The sequence below is a fragment of the Triticum aestivum genome, chromosome 1D, assembly GCF_018294505.1.
Source record: "Triticum aestivum cultivar Chinese Spring chromosome 1D, IWGSC CS RefSeq v2.1, whole genome shotgun sequence".
Classification (NCBI taxonomy): domain Eukaryota; kingdom Viridiplantae; phylum Streptophyta; class Magnoliopsida; order Poales; family Poaceae; genus Triticum; species Triticum aestivum.
The window spans coordinates 373889822-373909673 of record NC_057796.1 but is presented as its reverse complement, the minus strand read 5'-3'; positions in this window follow the sequence as shown (position 1 = coordinate 373909673).

Genomic DNA, 19852 nt, shown 5'->3' with positions numbered 1-19852 from the left:
CTAGAATCAGATTTAGTCTGCACTCCGGTTACTTTAAGGCAAATCTTCTAGTAGTACTCATTGTGAGAAACATTTTTTTCTTTAAAAAGTATATTTACGCCGTGTCGATTCTTTCACATGTCTAGAATTCATGTTCAATTGAGTTGCATATATGTGCCTAGCCCTTGATTTACCCAAAATTACCGACATTCAACGATTATATCATATGACTGTGTTTGTTCATATGCGAGGAGCGAGTTCAGTTAGTGCCGAGGGGCAGGCAGCTTGCGCCAGTTCGACCGCTCGCCGTGCACTGCCGCCGGAGACAGGAGCTCGGTGGACCCTGCATCTCCGAATGAGGACGTGACATGACCAACTAGATAGAGTTTCAGGACTCGATCCAACACATGGATTATGAAGCTCTTACATACAATTTCAATAAAAATAAATAAACACAGTTTGTACAGAGCTTTAGATTGCCTTTTTCCTGATGAACGCTATTAATATCAAGTTGATACCAATTATACCTAGGCAAGGTGAGGATGGTTATGGCGCAAGGGGTCTGGCTTATAAAAACTAATAAAGCCAAACGAGGCTAGAATCTTATGTAAGAGCTTAGAGCATCTACAGTTGGGCTCCCCAAACCTTCCCTATAGGTCCGGACGGACGGCCCGGTCACTGACCGGTCCAAAAAGAAAACCATCCCAGATGGACCCCTCATACCGGCCCCAAACCCCGGGCTGGCCGACACCCTGATATCCAGCCCAAATCTCGAGTGGACATGGGGAGGCCCAGCTGCGTCCGCCACGTCAGATCCGACCGACGCTGACCCACCCTGTCCCCGTATATATATTCATCCACATCCGCTCTCGGACCAAAGTCTAGACACTTCACTCGGCTCCGCTCCGCCCCCAAGCTCCCATCCGGCGATTTTCGGCCTTCTGCGGCATGACGGGCATCGGATCCGAGTCCTCCATCACTCTACGGATTGGGAGCTCATTCCATACGGACATAAGGATAAGATGGATGTCCGCATTGTGCTTTGCCGCGCTCGCATTGCGCAAGGCCGGCTAGCTTAAAATTAATAAAGCCAAAGAAGGCTTAGAATCTTACATACATACCAAGTTCAATACAAATAGCAAATAGGGACCAAGAACTAAAAGGTAGCTAGGAGAGAGGCATCAGGTAGCTACGCTTCTGTTCATCACATGGACTTCTTTGATCTTGATAATCATCGTTTTAGCCTCATCGAAATCAGTTATCTTTTCAAGAGGGGCCCACTGCTGCAAAAGATAGAACCATTTGAAGGAAGGAGATGTTGATCACTGAGAAATGCCATTTGGTTCCAGGGTGTATGTACATCTGATGTCAAAAAGAAGTTTAGGAGTTCAATAAACCCGACTTTCTTTTGCACAAGTATATAAATTTTCATGAATAAAAAGCCAGTGTTGACTTCAGCGCAAAAATAGAAAAATTATTGCAACTACAAGTCACTATTCACACTACTTTAATCGAAATTTTTGTTTTCTTTAAATGAAGTCATGGTTTTTTTTCTTTTTGTGGATTTTTTTTGCAATTACAATGGAAGGTCAAAGTTTATTTTAGAAATATTTTCAGAATATTTTTAATTTTTATTTAGTTACTATTTTTTATATATGGTATATATACATCCATAGACCAAACGTTCATGTCCATGTTGGTCCGGTTATCTATGAACATGTCCAGAACAAGGATGTTGTGTTCAGACACAATGACAAACATGTTATCGAAGGAAGTGTATAGACGAACCAATATGTGGTTGGATGGTTAGGAAGATAGTGGTATTCCCCGTCCATGAGGGTTCAAGTCCTAGACTTGATATTGATGCTTGCATTATTCCTGGATATATTTCAGGCTTCTAGCGATATTCGTTCGGTGGGATCCCCGGCCCATCAGAATTCAAGTCCTGGGCTTGACATTGGTTGGATGGTTAGGAGGACAGTGTATTTCCAGTTCACCAGAGTTCAAGTCCTAAACTTGACATTGGTGCTCGCATTATTCCTGAATATATTTTAGACTTTCGGTGATATTCGTTCGGTGGGAGGAGATGTTTCCCTCGACAACGAGACGTTTGTGGTGACTTCGTAAAATCTATGACGGCTCAGTCTCTCAAAGATGCTCATAGGAATAGATTACACGAAGAGGGATCATCTGACGTACGGTGACCTGCCATTGGGCCACTGACATGTGGAGTCCACATGTCAGTGGGCCAACGGCACGACAGAGAAGCTACGTCCAGATTACACATGTGTGCATTCATAGGGATGAGCGTATATTTCTATATGTGAACGACTTTAATTGTACCGTACTAAAAAAAGAAGAAGGAAGTGTATTGATGAGTGTCTGTCCCATTACCGACCTCGAATTGAGCCTCAACAAGAAAATTTTCGTTGCATTCTTTAAACCCATTCCAAAGTTGCGACCTAGCTGTGGCAGCAAAGAAAGAGGACGTCGGGAAGTACTCGTATTCGGGCCATTCGGCCATCTTTGCTCATAGGGACGAGCGGTGCTGTGAAATTTCCCAGATCCAATTTGTACTACCGTCGTTTTTATTTGGTCCACGTATTCGCTTTGGTCAAAATCAAATTTTATAAAGTTTAAAGTTTATAAATAGAAAATATTAACATATACAATAACAAATCAATACCATTAGATTCATTATTAAATATACTTCCACATCATATAGATTTGTTATGGTAAATGTTTATATTGTTTTTTATAAACTTGATCAAACTTTACGAGGTTTGATTCTAGTCGAATCTAATATGCAGAATAAATAAAAACAGATGGAGTAATACGGAAACGCTTTCTCATCAGCCGGTCCATAATCATGCGCGGGTCCGCCTCTTTGGTTGTGTGTCACGCATCCTCTATGGACCCCATCATCACGTCTTCGAAATAGCACGCCACCGTCTCGTACCTTACCCCCTCTCCCTTGATCCTTTCGTCCAGAATTAGCACCGCAGAAGAGTTGCTCGCCCGCGTCATGCGCGCGTTCTCGCCGCCGGTCGCTCCGGCATCCGTCGTTTGCCGATGAGGCAGGCCTTCGCCGGCCCACTTCCATCCCTCCTCTTTTTCTTTGCAGCCTCACTTGCCGCCGGCCCCGCAGCAGGTTGTCCCGCCGCTTACATCTCTTCTGCCCTGCATCTAGATCGGGATCGCCGAGCCACCACCCGACGTCGGCGACAGTGCCTGAGATCCTCGCGGCCCGGTCATCGTTCAGCGGCACGCAGCGCAGCGCACAGCCTTTCCATTGCGCCGTCGTGTCAGGGGAGCCCTCCCTCCTGGATCCGTTCCAACCCTTTGCGGCATGTTTCTCAAACAAAACTTTTATTGCAATAGTCAGCAGTGTTTCTGAAACAAAGCTCTTGTTGCAAAGAGGAATCATACGTAGAGATGCTTTCCAACGCCATCAATGTTTCTGAAACAAAGCTTTTCTTGCAATAGTCATCGATGTGTTTCCAAAACAAATCTATTATTGCGATAGTCATCGTTATTTCTGAAACAATATTCTTGTTGTAAAGCAACCTAGATCGGGAGACTCGTAAGGCGGATCCGCCGCCGACGCGTAGCGAGCCCCTTTGCAATAAGGGCCAAATTCGTGTTTTTAGAATTTGTTATGCCCTTGACATTTTGGTATACATAGGTCCTCCCAACGAACCATTTTAGGGTACTTCCATTTTGGTTCATCTACTTCCCAGAAGCAGCACGATCAGATTGTGCCCACTTGTCCGAATCCCACCACCAAGAAGAAAAAGTGACATTGCATATTACTCCTATATAGGATCTTGGAGTACCCGCCTCTCTGGGCTCGTCGAGGGCGAAAAGAGCCTCCTAGGCGTCCATTGCCGGCTGGCTTTCTGCGGGAACCTCTCCGGGGCAATGCGAGTTGCCCGATCTGGCCGGACGGCTCGCGCTCGGGCAACCCGACTAGAGGGTCGATGACGGGTGGACCGCTGGGCAAGCCCGAGGCCGTCACACACCCGCCCGCGTGGGAGAACCTGGCCGGACCCGCCTGTCGGCGTCCTTGCCCGTCGCACGATCCGGATATGCCTGGACAAGCCGGCTGGGAGGTCTGTAAGGGGTGGACTGCGTACGCTATCAGAGCCAGGCTGACTGTAGGAAGCCACTAGGTGCGATCGCTAATCGGTTATTAGCGTCTTTTGTGCTTTTTCAGCATTTTGCAATTGTAGCTATTTTCTGTTGGTCATCATAAATTTATGACATGACTACTCAGAATTTTTGCCTACTTTTGTAGATGGCTGGCAGCAACTGTGAGACTCGAGTGTTCACGAACGTGCCCGAGGGGTTTGTCAAACTCCTCCTCTCCATCACCAAGCTCGCGATCGGGCCAGCGACTCGTCCGGAGTTCATGCTTTATCAGCACAAGCTCAGCGACGACGTGTCTATGCACCAAGCCGTGGTGCAATTCAAGGGAGGACGTTCTGCATCTCGCCACTTCCGTTTTGTGGGAAGGGCCATGCCTACAGAGAGGCATGCCATGCAGATGGCTGCCCGTGAGGCGATAGCTCGTCTTCGGGACATCCTTCCTATGATGAAGACTCGTCGCTACCGCTACCTCCCATGCCATGTGCCATATACTTGTCACTATGCATTCGCCTGCCATCGGGGAGAACGAGATGAAGCCATCGAGATGGTTGTGGAGTATCTCAAGGCTCTGGAGGAGTCTTTCGACAACCTCGTGGACGATCTTGTGGCTGCCCGCATGGACTTAGTCCGGGGCGGTCTTGCCAGCAGGAAGGAGCTTCTCCTCACAGCACCGCCTCTGACATTCGTCTCGTCTTCAGCCTCTTATGCACCGGCCGTTTTGGCCACTGCTCGCCGTCTGCCTACAACTGAGGAGTTCGACAGAGTCATCGCTCCTACCCCAGTCAGAGCTGAACCGCCTGCCGCACCCGCACTACCACCTGTCGCCCCCGCGCCATCACCGCAGCGCAGTGTTACGCGCCAAGAGCCAGCTAGAGAGGAGGTGGAGGTTGAATCTCCTGCACCGCTGAGTCTTGCCCTCGGCAAGGGGAAGGACATCGTCACCATCTCCGACTGAGAGCGCCGAGTAGCCGCGCGTTTTGTCTGCTTGTATGATGTGTTTTATCTGTACGCTAGTTTGTATTAGTGTGTTCGCTGCTTTCCGGAGGAGTATGCTAGTCTAAATAACATGTCAGGATTGTGTACGCACATCCTGAGTGCTGTATCGTGTGTTTGCTTTTTCGCGTGTAAGATATATGCTAAGCAGTTCTTCTCCGTGCAAAATCGTTTATGTTTTCTTGAAAACCTTGAGGTCTTTTAAATTGTTGCCTTTGCAAGATTTTCCTTGTGCCACACAATTCTTCTCATGGGTTTTGCAAAATAATACCCCAGACTGGAAAAATGTCTCGCCCGTGGACTCGCTCCATGCCCAATCAGCCAGAAGAAGTTTATGGGACACAGACTAGCAACAACTTCACTCAGGGACAGTCCAGTCAACAAGACAGCGAAGCAGCCTTGTCTCAAGTATGCCGTCTCTTCGAGCAAAGCCAGCAACAGCACCAAGAGATGATGAATCACGTCATCAATATGGGAAACCACCGTGAACCCTATCAGCCACATTCCAAGTTATCTGAGTTACAGAAGACTCGCCCTTCAACTTTTGCTCACACTGATAGGCCGCTGGAAGCCGATGACTGGCTTCGTGATATCGAGAGGAAGCTGATTATTGCTCAGTGCTCAGATAATGAGAAGGTGCTTTATGCACCACACTACCTTACTGGAGCAGCTGCAGCATGGTGGGAGAACTTCTTACACATGCATCCCAGTGAACACAACATCACCGGGGAAGAATTCAAGGAAGGCTTTCATGGGGCACACATCCCCAGGAGCATCATAAAAATCAAGAAGAGAGAATTTGACGGTCTCAAGCAAAGAGGCATGTCAGTGACAGAATACAACGGTCAGTTTACCCAGCTATCTCGTTATGCCTACGACGAGCACATGACAGAGAACAAGAAGATGGGAAAATTCCTGGACGGCCTGGCACCGGCACTAAAATGCCAACTGGTTGTACACACTTTCCCGGATTTTAAAACTCTGGTTGACAAGGCCATTACCTTGGAGAATGAGCGCCGTAGTCTGGAAGATCTCCGTAAGCGAAAGAGGGACAAGACGACTCTTGCTCGCAACAACCGAAGCAAGACTGAGGTTCCAAGGGCGGAAGCAAGGAAATCCACGACTACTGATCTAAGGCCCGTCAGACAGTTTCATGCCAGGGACAAGGAGTTCACGTACCGTCCAGGGGTCACCTGCTATGCTTGTGGTGAAGAAGGGCACTATGCTAAACAATGCCCAAAGCCGAGGAACTCGGCCCCCAAGCCAAACAATGGGGGGAATAATCCAGCCCCCAAGCGCAACAATTTCAATCCCAACAACAACCACAGGAAGGGTCACCTGAACCATGTGACCAGGGAAGAAGCGCAGAATGCCCCAAACATCGTGCTCGGTACGTTCCCTGTCAACACAGTACCTGCCACGGTTTTGTTTGATTCTGGAGCTTCCCATTCGTTTGTTTCGAAGAGTTTTGTTTTGCAACATGGTTTTCTGATACTTCCTTTGGAAAAATCTATGATCATCAAGTCCCCCGGAAATAAGCAAATCGCTCAGAGTTACTGCCAAGGAGTAATCATTGAGTTCGAAGGACTACAGTTCCAAGCAAATCTCATCGTGTTGGAAAATAAAGGACTGGATGTCATTTTAGGGATGGACTGGTTAACCACCAACAAAGAATTCATTGACTGTTTCAATCGGACCGTGATTCTCACTCACCATCATGGCAAGACAATAAAGGTTACAGCTCAAGAAAGGCCACGGTCACGGCAACCAAAACTGAACAAAATGGACATTTCAGAACTGAGAAAAGTTCCAGTGGTATGCGAGTTTCCTGACGTATTTCCTGAAGAACTACCAGGCATGCCACCAGACCGAGAGATAGAATTCAGCATCGAACTAGCACCTGGCACCGCTCCCATCTATAAGAAACCTTATAGAATGGCACCCTCAGAATTGGTGGAGTTGAAGAAGCAGATAAAGGAATTATTGGACAAAGGATTTATTCGAGCCAGCTCCTCACCATGGGGTTCGCCAGTGTTGTTCGCCAAGAAAAAGGATGGGACACTGAGACTGTGTATAGACTATCGAGCTCTCAATATGATCACCATCAAAAACAAATATCCGATGCCATGGATAAATGATTTGTTTGACCAGCTCGCACAAGCCAAGGTGTTCTCAAAAATTGATTTGAGATCGGGATATCATCAATTGAAAGTACGGACAGAAGATATCCCTAAAACAGCATTCACCTCCAGATATGGATTATATGAATTCACAGTGATGCCTTTTGGTCTAACAAACGCCCCCGCATATTTCGTCCACCTCATGAACAAAGTGTTCATGAAATTCATGGACAAATTTGTTGTGGTGTTCATCGACGATATTCTGGTATACTCAAGGACACCAGAAGAGCATGCTGAGCATCTCAGAATTGTTTTGGGAGAATTAAGGAAACATCAGTTGTACGCCAAATTTAGCAAGTGTGAGTTTTGGCTAAGGCAGGTTGGTTTTGCTAGGCCATATATTGAACCAAGAAGGCGTGGCTGTAGACCCAGAAAAAGTCAAAGCCATACTTGACTGGAAGCCACCCGCCAACGTTACAGATGTGCGGAGTTTCCTGGGAATGGCCGGATATTATAGAAGATTTATTGAAGGATTCTCCACTGTGGCAAAACCAATAACACAGTTGCTCAAGAAAGACAAGAAATTTGTATGGACGAAAGCATGCGAGAGAAGCTTCCAAGAACTTAAGAAGAAGCTAACAACCGCACCGGTATTAACCGTGCCAGACATACACAAGAGTTTTGAAGTATATTGTGACGCGTCCTGAAAAGGCCTCGGATGTGTACTAATGCAGGATGGCAAAGTTGTCGCGTATGCCTCCAGGCAGCTGCGAAAACATGAGGAAAATTACCCAACACATGACTTGGAGCTAGCAGCAGTCATACATGCACTCAAGGAGTGGAGGCACTTTCTGTTGGGAAATCGCTGTGAAATATATACGGACCATAAGAGCCTCAAATATATTTTCACACAGCCAGAGCTAAATTTACGCCAACGACGCTGGTTGGAATTGGTCAAGGACTATGATGTCGGCATTCACTACCATCCAGGGAAAGCAAATGTAGTGGCTGATGCCCTTAGTCGAAACCCCAGCCCGGACAACGACGGTCCGCAAAACTTGAGGCCTGAGTTTCAGCAAGAGTTTGCTAGGCTCAACATGGTGTTAGTCTCTGAGGGCACCGTATCAAATCTGGAGATACAACCCACCCTAGTGGAACAAATTAAGAAGGCTCAACAGGGACATCCCAGCATCGAAGGTATAAAGAAGAAAATGAACCTTGGTAAGGCTTCAGAGTTCGTCACAGACAGTGAAGGAATATTATGGTACGGAGACAGACTTTGCGTACCTAACATTGAGGAACTCAAGCAACAAATCCTAACCGAAAGCCACACCGCTCCATACTCGATCCATCCTGGAGGAACCAAAATGTACAAAGACATTCAGGAAAGATTTTGGTGGCACGGTATGAAAAGGGATATAGCCGCATTTATTGCTTGTTGCGATTCATGTCAGCGCATCAAGGCCGAGCATCAAAAGCCAGCAGGGCTACTCCAGCCAAACAGGATACCGGAGTGGAAATGGGATGAAATAGGAATGGACTTCATCGTCAGACTACCCCGATCACAACGCGGGAATGACGCCATATGGGTCATCACAGACCGACTAACCAAGGTTGCTCATTTCATTCCCGTGAAGACTACCTACTCCACACAAAGACTGGCCAAACTTTATCTCTCCCGTATAGTTTGTTTGCATGGAGTCCCAAGGACTATAATATCCGACCGAGGCACACAATTTGTCTCCAAATTTTGGGATCACCTACAACAAGCTCTGGGCACGCAGCTAGCTTTCAGTACAACGTACCACCCTCAGACTGATGGACAAACGGAACGTGTGAACCAAATCCTAGAGGATATGCTGAGAGCCTGTGTGCTCACCTATGGGTCCAGTTGGGAAGAGAGTTTGCCGTATGCCGAGTTTGCTTACAACAACAGTTACCAAGCCAGCTTGCAAATGGCACCCTTTGAAGCATTGTACGGGCGAAGGTGTCGTACCCCACTGAATTGGTCAAAAATAGGTGACAGCCGTATCTTTGGCCCAGACATGCTTAAAGAGGCCAAGGAGAAAGTTAAGCAGATCAGGGACAGACTCAAGACAGCGCAGAGCCGACAAAAGAGCTACTACGATCAAAAACATCGTGAGGTCAGCTTTGAACCCGGTGATTCCGTATACCTACGAGTGTCTCCTATGAGGGGCCTGCAATGGTTCAAAATTAAGGGGAAGCTAGCCCCGAGATTTATCGGACCATTTTGTATAGAGGCACGAAGAGGCACAGTGGCCTACAAACTAGACTTACCCAAGGAGCTGTCAGACGTCCATGACGTATTCCACGTCTCACAATTGAGAAAATGTGTGAGTAACCCGGAGAAGCATGTATCTCATGAGGGCATTGATGTACAACCAGATCTCACCTACAGAGAGCGGCCAGTAAAGATACTGGGAGTGTCTGAACGGAGTACCCGTCAGAAAACGACCAAATTTTTCAGAGTTCAGTGGAGCAACCACACTGAGGATGAAGCTACATGGGAAAGGGAAGATTTTCTTCAGGCAGAATATCCATATCTATTCGAGGATCAGCTGAAATCTCGAGGACGAGATTTTTCCTAAGGGGGTAGGTGTTGTGACACCCAAAATTTCATTTGGATTTTTCAAAAAATTTACTTGACTTGAGGGAGGTGATTTAAAAAATTTCTTCAAAAGAACCCACCCTTTCAAAATATTTTTTTATGGCAAGAGTTTTATTTGGATTCACCCAAGACTTGTTTTTGGTCTTGGAGGTTCTTGCTTTTTATTTTGGACTCAAGCCAAAATGCTTTTCACTTGGGAAAATGTCTTTTGAAAATTTCTTTGAAAATACTCTATAGCTTTTGGAATAATCCTTTACCACTTTCAACAAATCTCTCTTGCCATGACCTTAGTGCAAATCCACTCTCATAAACCTTTCCTTATCTTTGGATCATGATTTACTTCAAATCCAGCAAGTTGGACCTCTCCATAGTTTTATTTTCCACTTATTTCTTATCAAAACAATTTCTACCTTATATCTTGATCATTGGAGGTTTACAAAGGAGCTACTCTTTCTGCTTTGATTTTAGCCCCCAAACCTTTTTCCCTTCCTAGTCCTTTGAACCCTCAACCAAGATCCATGAAGATCCACTGGTCTCCAGTTCAAACTTTTCAAACTATACTTGCTGCAAGTTTGGACCAGATTTGCCAAATTTGATGAAATTCATTCAAATCCTTCTCCAAAAATTCTGAGTAAAATCAGGCAGCCTCTGGGTGCATTGAGTGGTCACCTCACCAAGCCCCAGCTCCAGGAAAAAATTTCTTCATACCTAATCACTTCATCGAACACCTTCAGAGCACTGTCAATATCAGGTTCAGTCAAATTCAGTTAACAGTGGCTGAATCACTGTCGTTTTCTTCAGTGTCTGTTGTCGATCTCGCCAGTGCCCGGCGTCGCCGTGTTTCCTGTCCCCTCCCCCTTGTCCTCTACACCGCACGAGCGCCTGGATGCTTGCGGGCGTCGGCGACGAGCTGGAGGAGGTGCGCCGCCCCGTGACCGACGCCAGCGGCGGCTTTGCGGCCGCCAGAGAGAGGCGCAGCGCAGACGGCGCCACCCAGCGCCGCCCAAGCCACCGGAGAGCGCCGCGTGGTCTTCCACTCCCCAGTGCGCGCTGCCACCCTCGTCGTGAACCGCTGGGCGCGGAGCGCGCTCTCTGCCGCCGTCGTGCCCGTGCGGCCACCCCACCGTGGACCGGCGCCATTACGCCAAGACCGACCAGGATTAGCGGGGGAACGGCACCAGTACACCTCACTGATGCTGCCTGGCCACCTAAACTCCTTGCCAAGCCGCTGCCTCGCCGTAATTGCTCGCCGGAGCAACCCCGTTCACGGCCACCCCTCGAGCCGCCTATAAATAGAGGCCCCGAGCTCCAGCTAGTACCCACACCACCTCTACACTCCACCAAGACCCTGCCTAGCCACTGGAAGAGCCCCGAGGAAGTCTCCTTCCTCAACTCCGGCCGCCGCGACCCGCCACGGGATCCAGCTCGATTCGCTCCCGTGCGTGCACCTCTGCCTCCCATCTCTTACCAGTAGCTCTCTAGTGCATCCCTCCTTCTGACCCGCGCTTCAATTCAAAGTTTGCAACACACCACCGGAGTTCCCCACCATCGCCCGAGCCGTCGTCCGCCGGAGAAAGTGTCGCCGTCGACGTGGTGCTCCCCGACGCCCAAGTCCACCACCCACCGACGCGGAAGGACACGCTGATACTCTTGGTACACTCCGATCTCCCTGACTCGCCGTGGTTCGACGCCGGCGACCACCGCAGCCTTCGGGCGCCGGCGAGGTCTTTCAAACCTGACATGTGGACCCCCCACGTCAGCCTCTCTTTCTTTCCCCGTGAACCGTTTTCTGTTGGCGCCTTCGGGCAGAGTACGTTTTCTCTGTGGGCTTGTGCGTTTCTATTCGAACCGTTTTCTGTTTTCTCAGTTAAACCCCTGGAACTTTTCTGTTTCATTACAGATGAGTCCCTGGACAGAAACCCTTATAACTTTTTAATAAAAAGTGATTTTTGAGTGATTCTTTTTCTGACGGTCTTAAAATTTTGTCTAGTTTTTTATGGGATTTATTTGAAAAAAATTTGGAACAACTTTTATGCACGCGTTGGTTTTCACGTTAGTACGCTTTTTTGCTATACCGTAGGTTCCGGAAGAGGTGACGGAGCCGCGAACTTCGCCGAGCTAGACTCCGACTTCTCCGAACCAGGCAAGCATGTTTGAACCTTTGATATGATAGGTGTTTGCATGATTGCGTGAAAGGTTGTGCATGGCATACGAGTCGGTGAGCACCTCATTGCATGTGAGGCAACTACCCGTGTGTTCCAAAGTTACGGTGATCTCTGATGAGAGATGTGTTGGGAATCGTAGCATAATTTTAAAATTTTCCTACGTTCACCAAGATGCATCTATGGAGTATACTAGCAACGAGGGGAAGGGAGTGCATCTACATACCCTTGTAGATCGCGAGCGGAAGCGTTCCAATGAACCTGGATGACGGAGTCGTACTCGCCGTGATCCAAATCACCGATGACCGAGTGCCGAACGGACGGCACCTCCGCGTTCAACACACGTACGGTGCAGCGACGTCTCCTCCTTCTTGATCCAGCAAGGGGGAAGGAGAGGTTGATGGAGATCCAGCAGCACGACGGCATGGTGGTGGATGTAGCGGTTCTCCGGCAGGGCTTCGCCGAGCTTCTGCGAGAGAGAGAGAGGTGTTGCAGGGGAGGAGGGAGGCGCCCAAGGCTGTAGGTTGCTGCCCTCCCTATCCCCCCCCCCCTTTATATAGGCCCCCTGGGGGGCGCCGGCCCAGGGAGATGGGATCTCCAAGGGGGGGCGGCCAAAGGGGGGAAGGGGTGCCTTGCCCCCCAAGGCAAGGGGGAAGCTCCCCCCCCCCCCCCGGTTCGGAAGGGGTGACTATCACCTCATCAAGTTCCACTTTCCTCCCACTCAATTCTTTCGAGAGAAACTCCTTCTCCAGAAAGGACCCGTTCTTGGCAACGAAGATCTTGCCTTCGGATCTGAGGTAGAAGGTATACCCAATAGTTTCCTTAGGGTATCCTATGAAGACGCATTTTTCCGACTTGGGTTCGAGCTTTTCAGGTTGAAGTTTCTTGACATAAGCATCGCATCCCCAAACTTTTAGAAACGACAGCTTAGGTTTCTTCCCAAACCATAATTCATACGGTGTCGTCTCAACGGATTTCGACGGAGCCCTATTTAAAGTGAATGCGGCAGTCTCTAAAGCATAGCCCCAAAATGAGAGCGGTAAATCGGTAAGAGACATCATAGATCGCACCATATCCAATAGAGTGCGATTACGACGTTCGGACACACCGTTTCTCTGAGGTGTTCCAGGCGGCGTGAGTTGTGAAACTATTCCACATTTCCTTAAGTGTGTACCAAATTCGTGACTTAAATATTCTCCACCACGATCTGATCGTAAGAATTTTATTTTCCTGTCACGTTGATTCTCAACTTCACTCTGAAATTCCTTGAACTTTTCAAAGGTTTCAGACTTGTGTTTCATTAGGTAGACATACCCATATCTACTTAAATCATCAGTGAGAGTGAGAACATAACGATATCCTCCGCGAGCCTCAACACTCATTGGACCGCACACATCGGTATGTATGATTTCCAATAAGTTGGTTGCTCGCTCCATTGTTCCGGAGAACGGAGTCTTGGTCATCTTACCCATGAGGCATGGTTCGCACATGTCAAATGATTCGTAATCAAGAGACTCCAAAAGTCCATCTGCATGGAGCTTCTTCATGCGCTTGACACCAATGTGACCAAGGCGGCAGTGCCACAAGTATGTGGGACTATCGTTATCAACTTTACATCTTTTGGTATTCACACTATGAACATGTGTAACATCACGTTCGAGATTCATCAAAAATAAACCATTGACCAGCGGGGCATGACCATAAAACATATCTCTCAAATAAATAGAACAACCATTATTCTCGGATTTAAATGAGTAGCCATCTCGAATTAAACGAGATCCAGATACAATGTTCATGCTCAAAGCTGGCACTAAATAACAATTATTGAGGTTTAAAACTAATCCCGTGGGTAGATGCAGAGGTAGCGTGCCGACGGCGATCACATCGACCTTGGAACCATTCCCGACACGCATCGTCACCTCGTCCTTCGCCAGTCTCCGTTTATTCCGTAGTTCCTGCTTTGAGTTACAAATATGAGCAACCGCACCGGTATCAAATACCCAGGAGCTACTACGAGTACTGGTAAGGTACACATCAATTACATGTATATCACATATACCTTTGGTGTTGCCGGCCTTCTTCTTGTCCGCTAAGTATTTGGGGCAGTTCCGCTTCCAGTGACCACTTCCCTTGCAATAAAAGCACTCAGTCCCGGGCTTGGGTCCATTCTTTGACTTCTTCCCAGTAACTGGTTTACCGGGCGCGGCAACTCCCTTGCCGTCCTTCTTGAAGTTCTTCTTACCCTTGCCCTTCTTGAACTTGGTGGTTTTATTCACCATCAACACTTGATGTTCTTTTCTGATCTCCCCTTCCGCTGATTTCAGCATTGAATATACCTCGGGAATGGTCTTTTCCATCCCCTGCATATTGTAGTTCATCACAAAGCTCTTGTAGCTTGGTGAAAGCGACTGGAGGATTCTGTCAATGACCGCGTCATCCGGGAGATTAACTCCCAGTTGAGACAAGCGGTTGTGCAATCCAGACATTCTGAGTATGTGCTCACTAACAGAACTGTTCTCCTCCATTTTACAGCTGAAGAACTTGTCGGAGACATCATATCTCTCGACCCGGGCATGAGCTTGAAAAACCAGTTTCAGCTCCTCGAACATCTCATATGCTCCATGTTTCTCAAAACGCTTTTGGAGACCCGGCTCTAAGCTGTAAAGCATGCCGCACTGAACGAGGGAGTAATCATCAGCACGTGATTGCCAAGCGTTCATAACGTCTTGGTTCTCTGGGATGGGTGCTTCACCTAGCGGTGCTTCTAAGACATAATCTTTCTTGGCAGCTATGAGGATGAGCCTCAGGTTCCGGACCCAGTCCGTATAGTTACTGCCATCATCTTTCAGCTTGGTTTTCTCTAGAAATGCGTTGAAGTTGAGGACAACGTGGGCCATTTGATCTACAAGACATATTGTAAAGATTTTAGACTAAGTTCATGATAATTAAGTTCATATAATCAAATTATTCAATGAACTCCCACTCAGATAGACATCCCTCTAGTCATCTAAGTGGAACATGATCCGAGTTAACTAGGCCGTGTCCGATCATCACGTGAGACGGACTAGTCAAGATCGGTGAACATCTCCATGTTGATCGTATCTTCTATACGACTCATGCTCGACCTTTCGGTCCTCCGTGTTCCGAGGCCATGTATGTACATGCTAGGCTCGTCAAGTCAACCTAAGTGTATTGCGTGTGTTCCGAGGCCATGTCTGTACATGCTAGGCTCGTCAACACCCGTTGTATTCGAACGTTAGAATCTATCACACCCGATCATCACGTGGTGCTTCAAAACAACGAACCTTCGCAACGGTGCACAGTTAGGGTGAACACTTTCTTGAAATTATTATAAGGGATCATCTTACTTACTACCGTCGTTCTAAGCAAATAAGATGCAAAAACATGATAAACATCACATGCAATCAAATAGTGACATGATATGGCCAATATCATTATGCTCCTTTGATCTCCATCTTCGGGGCACCATGATCATCTTCGTCACCGGCATGACACCATGATCTCCATCATTGTGTCTTCATGAAGTCGTCACGCCAACGATTACTTCTACTTATATGGCTAACCGTTTAGCAACAAAGTAAAGTAATTTACATGGCGTTATTCAATGACACGCAGGTCATGCAAAATAATAAAGACAACTCCTATGGCTCCTGCCGGTTGTCATACTCATCGACATGCAAGTCGTGATTCCTATTACAAGAATATGATCAATCTCATACATCACATATATCATTCATCACATCTTCTGGCCATATCACATCACATAGCACTTGCTGCAAAAACAAGTTAGACGTCCTCTAATTGTTGTTGCAAGTTTTTACGTGGTTTGTAGGTTTCTAGCAAGAACGTTTTCTTACCTACGTATGACCACAACGTGATTTGCCAATTTCTATTTACCCTTCATAAGGACCCTTTTCATCGAATTCGTTCCGACTAAAGTAGGAGAGACAGACACCCGCTAGCCACCTTATGCAACTAGTGCATGTCAGTCGGTGGAACCCGTCTCACGTAAGCGTACGTGTAAGGTCGGTCCGGGCCGCTTCATCCTACAATGCCGCCGAAACAAGAAACGACTAGTAGCGGCAAGAAGAATTGGCAACATCAACGCCCACAACTTCTTTGTGTTCTACTCGTGCATAGTAACTACGCATAGGCCTGGCTCACGGCACCTCCGAGTTCAACACACGTACAGTGCAGCGACGTCTCCTCCTTCTTGATCCAGCAAGGGGGAAGGAGAGGTTGATGGAGATCCAGCAGCACGACGGCGTGGTGGTGGATGTAGCGGTTCTCCGGCAGGGCTTCGCCGAGCTTCTGCGAGAGAGAGAGAGGTGTTGCAGGGGAGGAGGGAGGCGCCCAAGGCTGTAGGTTGCTGCCCTCCCTCTCCCCCCCCTTTATATAGGCCCCCTGGGGGGGCGCCGGCCCAGGGAGATGGGATCTCCAAGGGGGGGCGGCGGCCAAAGGGGGGAAGGGGTGCCTTGCCCCCCAAGGCAAGGGGGAAGCTCCCCCCCTAGGGTTCCCAACCCTAGGCGCATGGGGGGAGGCCCAAGGGGGGCTCCCCAGCCCACTAAGGGCTGGTTCCCTTCCACTTTCAGCCCACGGGGCCCTCCGGGATAGGTGGCCCCACCCGGTGGACCCCCGGGACCCTTCCGGTGGTCCCGGTACAATACCGGTAACCCCCGAAACTTTCCCGGTGACAGAAACTGGACTTCCTATATATAATTCTTCACCTCCGGACCATTCCGGAACCTCTCGTGGCGTCCGGGATCTCATCCGGGACTCCGAACAACTTTCGGGTTTCCGCATACATATATCTCTACAACCCTAGCGTCACCGAACCTTAAGTGTGTAGACCCTACGGGTTCGGGAGACATGCAGACATGACCGAGACGCCTCTCCGGTCAATAACCAACAGCGGGATCTGGATACCCATGTTGGCTCCCACATGTTCCACGATGATCTCATCGGATGAACCACGGTGTCGAGGATTCAATCAATCCGTATGCAATTCCCTTTGTCAATCGGTATGTTACTTGCCCGAGATTCGATCGTCGGTATCCCAATACCTTGTTCAATCTCGTTACCGGCAAGTCTCTTTACTCGTACCGCAATGCATGATCCCGTGACTAACGCCTTAGTCACATTGAGCTCATTATGATGATGCATTACCGAGTGGGCCCAGAGATACCTCTCCGTCACACGGAGTGACAAATCCCAGTCTCGATCCGTGCCAACCCAACAGACACTTTCAGAGATACCCGTAGTGCACCTTTATAGTCACCCAGTTACGTTGTGACGTTTGGCACACCCAAAGCACTCCTACGGTATCCGGGAGTTGCACGATCTCATGGTCTAAGGAAAAGATACTTGACATTGGAAAAGCTCTAGCAAACGAAACTACACGATCTTTTATGCTATGCTTAGGATTGGGTCTTGTCCATCACATCATTCTCCTAATGATGTGATCCCGTTATCAATTACATCCAATGTCCATAGTCAGGAAACCATGACTAGAGGCTTACTAGGGACATGTTGTGGTCTATGTATTCACACATGTATTACGATTTCCGGATAATACAATTATAGCATGAACAATAGACTATTATCATGAACAAAGAAATATAATAATAACCATTTATTATTGCCTCTAGGGCATATTTCCAACAAGATGGCCTAGTCATGTGGTGACATGAAGGGCAGTAAGGTGGTACTGTTGTAGCATGCCAGCCTTACGTCATCCGTTAAATTCCGACGTTAACGTGGACGGAGTCACGTTATCGTTCTTCCCCCTTCCGTGCTACCACATGTTTTCTGCCAGAATGCGGTTTAGTAAGTTGGTAACCTCTTTCCGTGTACACACCAAACAGAGGGGCCGGGATGATGGTTCCATGGCCCTGGATTAAAGCCAGTCATCCGGTCAGGGGGCATGGGTGTTTCCGGTTGGGACCGAGAGGGGGGCACCCCTTAGAGCGCGCGTATAGAAATTTTGATCCCATGCTACGCGAGGTTGTAGCCTCCCCGTCTCAAGGTTTTTCTTGAACGTTGCCGAGGGTGATTCCTGGCTTCAGAATGTTGAATGAGTGTGTACTGGTTAGACGTGTTTCTTCCAAAACACCGTAGACGAAACTAGTCCCCGTGACTACTGAAATCCGTTGGCTGTGGTTAAAGTACAAACTCTGCAGAGTCAAATCCTTTCGAGTCATCGTATCCATGGTCAAGTATCGTGATCAGTGTATCCATATCTATGTCAAGTCCTCGTGGTTTGTTCTTCTTTCCGGTAAGTGAGCATGAGTAGTAGACTTAGCTGAACGTTACTCCTGTGGATGGACTAACCCTGTTGTTTATCTCATGCCCGATTATTCTCTGGATATGATTTAAATTCTTGAGCTAATAAGATGTTAAGTTATGAAGCCCTTTATGTGATGTCGCTCAGACGTCCGACTGTGGCATGTTTTCTTTTATTCCCAATATAAGCCCTTTATGTGATGTCGCTCAGACGTCCGACTGTGGCATATTAATTATTTACTTTTGATATAAGCCCTTTATGTGATGTCGCTCAGACGTCCGACTGTGGCATATTGATTATTTACTTTTGATATAAGCCCTTTATGTGATGTCGCTCAGACGTCCGACTGCGGCATGCACTATCTTTTATTTCCTTTTATAAGCCATTTATGTGGTGTCGCCCTGACGCCCGACTGCGGCATTATTATTCTTGCAGTTTCCTCTCGAGGAGTCATTCAGACCCTCGTTTGGCACCCAGTATTTATTTTGGGATTTCGGGAGGACTACCGCCCGACTTCTCTGTTATTTTTCCCATGCATTATTATCTCTATGTCTGAACGCACTTGTTAATCTGTTCATTTGCTTCATGTTTACATTTGTTATATCTTATGTCCGAACTGTCTTGCGAGTACTTTCATAGTACTCACCTGGCTTGTTGATTTGGCCAGATGTTGACGAAGGCGATCTCTTGGATGAAAAGTTTGATAGTGCGTCCGACGCCTAGAGGAGTCCCAGTCAGTCCTGTGCGATCCCGGATATTGGTCACTTGTATTATATACGCTTCCGCCACCCGCAATAAGTCTCCTCGAGCCTCACTCCGACGCTCGAAGAGCTGTAGTTTTCAGGAGGCATATCACCCACTTCGCGGTGATATTTCCACCACCGTTGTTATCGTGAGTTAGTAGTCATGCCACCCTATCCGCCGTTATGTTTTATCGGCGTTCATGTAATAAATTGTTGAGCAGTCTCCGCTCAACCTTGTATTATATTCAGTACTCCTGGTATTTTTTTCTTGTGTGACCAAAATATTGTCTACCGGTGAGAAGGAATTCTTCTTTACTGGTCTGTAAAAGGGATTGGTCTCTCAATAAATATTTTATTAAAAAACCGGTCGTGACATACGCGTCCGGGGCCATTGTCACGACAATGAACCTCTCGCATGTTGCCCTGCACACAAAATCCCAGCCAGACCTAGCTGCCGGCATGTTGCCCTACGCCAAGTTGGTACGGTCGCGACAAGCTGGGAGATGCATTTTCCCGGGTCTTTAGCACGCCTCAAAATCTCCTTCCCCTTCCTTCTAATGGTGCACCACTCCTCTGAGGAGAGGCCATCAACGATGACGCGGGCCTCTCAGAGAGGCCAACAATCCCTCCCGACCGCCGCCTCCTAAATCCAGGCGCTCACCGGCAACCTCCGGCGAAACGCCTGCAGTCGTCAGCGATCCTCCTCTCTCGTCTTTATAATTAACCTTTTGTATGAGTGACTATAAGTCTTTATCTTTTACCTAATAATAAAG